Here is a 6,000-nt window from a genome sequence, read left to right as displayed (position 1 = left end):
GGGCATTTGTCTAAAAGACATATGTTCCTTTCCAGCCCAGCCCTCTTAACTACAAGAAAAAAACAAGTGTTTATGTGTATAAGATTTACCCACAATCCAATGTTTTTCTCACACAGTTAAAGCGGGGGTTCACCCCGAAAAAAATATGTTAAAATTAGATTCAGGCGAGTTGTTAGAAGCACAATCGGGTGTTTTTTTTTTTTTTTTAAGTCATTGCCGTACATACCGTTTTAGAGATAGATGTTCTCATCGGCTTCCGGGTATAATCTGCGGGAATGGGCGTTCCTAATTGATTGACAATTGATTGACTGTCGCATACAGCGCGTCACGAGTTGCCAAAAAAAAAGCCGGACTGCGAGTCGGCTCTATAAGGCGCCTGCGCACCGACGTTCGGCTTCTTTCGGCAAGTCGTGACGCGCTGTATGCGATGGTCGGAAGCCTGTCAATCAATTAGGAGTGCCTAGTCCCGCAGATTATACCCGGAAGCCGCGGAGAACATCTCTAAAACGGTATGTACGGCAATGATTTAAAAAAAAAACACCCGATTGTGCTTCTAACAACTTGCCTGAATCTAATGTTACATTTTTATTTTTGGGTGAACCCCCGCTTTAAGAGGGAGAATGAAAATCTCCTGCCTGCTGAAAAGGTACTGTTCTATTCAAGCTAAATCATATTTGCTACGTGTTATAACATCCACACATGTCACCCTGCTCCCAGACCTCCATTAGACATACTTTTGAGTCAATGATAAGCATTTTGCTTGTTTTTGTTGTTTTTATTAGGGAATTGAACTTGGTTGGGGGAAAGGGACATGGGATGCCCACAGGATAACTTAATACTTTGTAGAATAAAGTAACTGTGTCACACTTCTTAGTAGAACAAGATGGCTAACCCTAAACTTGACAGTCTTTTACCTCAGAAACACTTCTTCCCAGTGGCGGAATTATAGGGGTCGCTGAGGTCGCCATGGCGACCGGGGCCCTTGAGGGCCCCTTGTATACAGTAATTGAATAGGAGGAGCGGAGACAAGCTCCCCGATCCCAAGCCGAACTGTAATCAGCTCTGTGCGGGGAGCTCGTCACATTGATTACAAAGTGAAAACAAAGTGAAAGCTCTTTGTCTCCCCCTACAGTGCAGTACCTGGCAGGAAGAGCTGCTAAGGTAGAAGACCTACATTTTTTATCTACTGTGTGTGTGTTTGCATGTGTGTGTGTTCATGTGCATGTATGTGAGTGTGCATGTGAATATGTATGTATGCAGTGTTGTAAGTAACGGCGTTTAAATAAACGCTGTTACCTAACACAGCCACTTTTGAGGGTAACGAGTAATCTAACTGATTACTCTTCCCCTCATGGTAACGCCGTTCCCATTACTTGGGCGGCGTAACCGCAATTACATCTACCGCCACTAGATGGCAGCAGAGTAATTGCTTCTGCACGCGACACAAGCTATGTATACACTACTACCTGTAAACATTGGTGCGCTTTGTGTTTGAGCCTTACTCAGCTCAGCTATTGGCAGCGGCGCCGGCGGGTGTCTTGTGATTGGATGAGCAGAGGTCATGTGCAGGACGGACGGCTGACTGTGATTCGCCTGGAGAAGCTGGACACATGTGGGTTGCAGGCTGGACCGTGGCTGTGGGTAATCGCGCCTTCCCCTGCATGCTCCTAACTCTGGCTGTGTGTCACTATCTTCTGAGGTCCGTCTTTCATCCTCTCTGTCAGCCGCCCCCCCCCCCCCACCCCTCCTCAATGTATGTCAGCCACCCCCCCCACTGGATGGGAGTGTAAAGGAGCATAGAGTGCTGCCGGAGCGAGTGTGGAGGAGGAACCAAGCAATAGTAAGCCATCTGCAGATTCATTTGTTAACTCCTTTTTTGGGGGCGGTTAATATATATTAATATTTTTTAGCATGAAAGAGTTAATGTGTATCGTCAGTGCTGCATTAGTTACAAGTAGCATTTGTTTAACCCCTTTGGGCTGCGTTAGTGACACCAGTGTCAGTGTTAATTAACTGCGGCAGCATGCAGGGGTTAATTAACCCTGATGCCACTAATGCAGCACAATGGGGTTAATTAACTGCCACTTGTCACTAATGCAGCACTGACGATACACATTAACCCTTTCATGCATATTAAAAAAATACCATTGGTAATTATCCATTGAAAACCCATTGCAGTACATATACTGCGACGGGGTGGCAGCTACAAGCACCGTGACGTACCCATCACTGCCTGTTTCCGCCTAGGGTCACACTGCAGCGAACACAGACAGCACATGTAATTCGCACCCACACTATCAATCACATGCGATGTCTGTGCAATGCAAGTTCAGCTATATAGTTGTAAGATCGCTTTTCAGAGGCATTTGACAGCTGGTAAAGAGGCAATATGTTGCCTCCTGACCGCCTGTTTTAACCCCTTAAATGCATCCTCACTATGCTGCAACTGCATGCAATGCACACAGTTGCAGTACAGCCGCATTAACCTAGGGCAGTGATGGCAAACCTTGGCACCCCAGATGTTACATCTGGGGTGCCAAGGTTAACCATCACTGACCTAGGAGTATACTTCAAGGGTGCCCTGGCGTAAAAAATATTGAGAAACACTGGCATAGAGGAACAAATCTCTCCATTTTCCTCCTGCAGCAGCTGAATGCCTGTGGGAGGGAGAGGAGGAGAAGCAGGGGGAATGGAGAAATCGGTTCCTTTATATGCAGCCACCCACTTGCGACCGGGTCCTGTTGTTCCACCACCGAGCTCGGAGAAAAAAACCCTGTCCGGGGGGTCAGGGGGGCCCTCCATGGTTTCTTGCATCGGGGCCCTGAAGGTTCTAGTTACGCCACTGCTTCTTCCTCAGCACATACCACGACAGACTGTTACTTTAGAACACTTCATCCTCCAGCACACTACTTTACAGTCCAAGTCTTATGCCGCGTACACACAACCTGTTTTTCCATCAGAATAAACTCCGACTGGTTTTTCCGACGGAATTCCGCTCAAGCTGTCTTGCATACACATGGACACACCATATTCCGACCATAAAAAACATGGTGATGTACAACACTACAACAAGCCTAGAAAAATTAAGTTCAATGCTTCCGAGCATGTGTTGAATTGTTTCAGATCATGCATGTTTTTTTCTTCAACGGAATTCCATACAGACAAACGGAATTTCCGTCTGAAAAAAAGAGAACTTTCTAGAATTTCCGACGGAAAAAGTCAGATGGGGCATACACACGGTCGTAATATCCGATAAAAAAAAATTCCGTCTGACTTTTTTCATCGGCACGAGGAAGAGGCACAGCTTTTAAAAAATGGAGTCTGAGTCACTCTGCCAGGCAAGTGAGGCAATGGCACAGTGAGGCGAGGCAATGGCACGGTGAGGTGAGGCAATGGCACAGTGAGGTGAGGCAATGGCGCAGTGAGGGGTCATCTTATACCGCGAGTATATCCCAAAACCAACATTTTAGCTGGAAAATTAGGTGGTCGTCTTATACGCCCAGTCGCCTTATATGCCAGCAAATATGGTATAAATCTCCATAGGAGACACTATAACATTTTTTACAGGTTACATGTTTAGAGGTGCAGAGGAGGTCTAGTGCTAGAATTATTGCTCTCGCTCTAACTATTGATGCATATGTAACCTGTGTGTATCTGGCTCTGATACTAGCCAGTGCCTCACCAGCCACTGACTTCACCACACATCCCTGGTGTAATGAGATTGCAGAACTATATACAACTGAGATACTCTTTTGGTGGATATCAGTGAACTAGTTACTACCGCCCCTCCCAGTCAGGATCAACTAGCGCCAGATTGTCCGCCACACTATTACAGTCCCACTATAAGTCGCTGATTTACATTATTATACCATTACAGTATAGCGTCTATATATACTATAGATTGTAGACACAGGGGGCCAGTAAGTCTACCTGAATCCGGCTAATAGTGCCTATGGAAGTGATTGAATTAACTTACAATATTGTGGATATTATTCATATGTATATTGATATTTTGATTCTATTGACTGATTATTTATTTTTCATTTTGCAGTATCAGGCCATAAAGTACAATTATTTAAAACAATTTCTATTGTTTATTATGCTTTTTTATTTGCTTTTAACTTGAACAAACATAAAACAAAGAAAAAAGAATGGAAAGAAAAAGGAGAAAGGAACACAAAATAATTCAGAAATAATTCAAAATGCTATTAAATTGGAGGCTGGAAAGTGCACTTGGTCTTTAGTTGTCCCAAAATTGGGGTAAAGGTTTTACATTCCTTGCCATGTTTTTCAGTTTACTGACAGGAACCTGTCACTATGAATGGGAAATAAACAGGTTCTCTTTACTCCTCCTTTTCCATAGATGCTTTTGCTTTGCTCACCCTCTGCTCTATCTATCAGAGCTCTTGGAAATATCTGGTGATTCCGGGGAAGCATGTGACCTTCTCTCCTTCCTTCCAGGATGCAGTGTTTGGGACCTGATCAGCCAGTCACCAGAGCAGAATACTGTCAGAAGTAAGCTCAGGTAGAAGTAAGCTCAGGCAAAAACTGACAGGGCATACATAGTTATACGGTTAATCTGGTTGAAAAAAGACACAAGTCCATCCAGTTCAACCAACAAATAAAAAAACACAATGAAAACGTATAACACTATTGGTGGATTAGCGCCTCTCTTTCCCCTACCCTCTTCTTTTGCATTGTCTGGGTTCCCAGCTCGTTCTGAGAGGCAGCCTTGATTTTCCCAAAAGTACTAGTCACAGTAGATATATTTTATATATTGCCAAGCTTTAACCTTCTGGATTTTCCATAAGAATTATTGTCTATATGTTTTTTTTATATGCACATCTCGCAGTTTTTTGATTAGCAGCCTTGTATTTGTATTTATCTTCCACACACGATTCAATTTTTATTGTATACAATTATCTAAACGATAGAAAGTGCAGTGTTGGGTACAAAGTTGCTTTTTAGTTTACACTCAAATAGAAAACTTCCATATACACCATTGAATACCCACAGTTGATCCAGAGGAAGGCAAAGGGAAAGGAATAAAGCATAATCCAATTTGCTCCGGGGGGGGGGGGGGGGGAGAGGGATTGAACTCAGGGCTAGGAATCAGCAATGTTCTGCCTCCAGCAGTTATACTGCATGGGCAGTGCTTCTACTCTTCTCCATGCAATATAGATATTCTCTTGGATGCAAAGTGTTGGTGAGTTCAGCTATCCGATGAAGATTATCTGCAATGGTTCTCTGCTAAATTCAGACCAGGCATAGAGGTCTCAGAAAGGGTTGTCACTATTACAGCAATTGCAGTCAAACACGCACTGTGTTTGGTTCCAAAACAGTTTTTGCAATCCCCACTGAAGTCTATGGTGGGTAAATCTTGGTCTTTGTTTCTTCTGGCCATTTGTATGGCTAATCAGCAAGCTAATGTCAAACAAAAGGCTTGGGAAACCAGGCACTGCCATGGGCATAGCTACCAACAGTCACTGATTTCCTGGGAAACTGACTGTTGTCCGGTGGAGTCTTTGTCCCGGCGAGAATCCCGAGAAATGATCAAAATCACGGGCAGCAGCCAGCCTAGTGTAAAACCTTGCTGTAGCACCGGGGTACACACAGGTTAACAGGTGAGCTTTATTCAGATCCTCCCCCTGCCTCCTCCTCTCCAATAAACTTAGCATGCAAGGAGGTCAGGGGGCGATTGCCTGTTAGTGATTGACCGTGACTCGGAGAGGGGGCGTGACCAGCCTCTGAGAGGTAAAGATTAATCTGGCAGGCCGACCGTAGCTAAACTGCCGCACGTGTGTGAATCCAAGCATAGATATGGTTCACTTCAGGTCTCTTGTGTCACGGGAGAAATCTCTTGTATCATGGGAGCAATCTCTTGTGTCATGTGAGCAATCTCTTGTGTCATGGGCGCAGTCTCTTGTGTCATGGGCGCAGTCTCTTGTGTCATGGGACCAGTCTCTTGTGTCATGGGACCAGTCTCTTGTATCATGGGAG

Source organism: Rana temporaria, chromosome 5 (genome assembly GCF_905171775.1).
Source record: "Rana temporaria chromosome 5, aRanTem1.1, whole genome shotgun sequence".
In the NCBI taxonomy this organism is placed as follows: Eukaryota; Metazoa; Chordata; class Amphibia; order Anura; family Ranidae; genus Rana; species Rana temporaria.
This window is presented reverse-complemented; position numbering follows the sequence as displayed.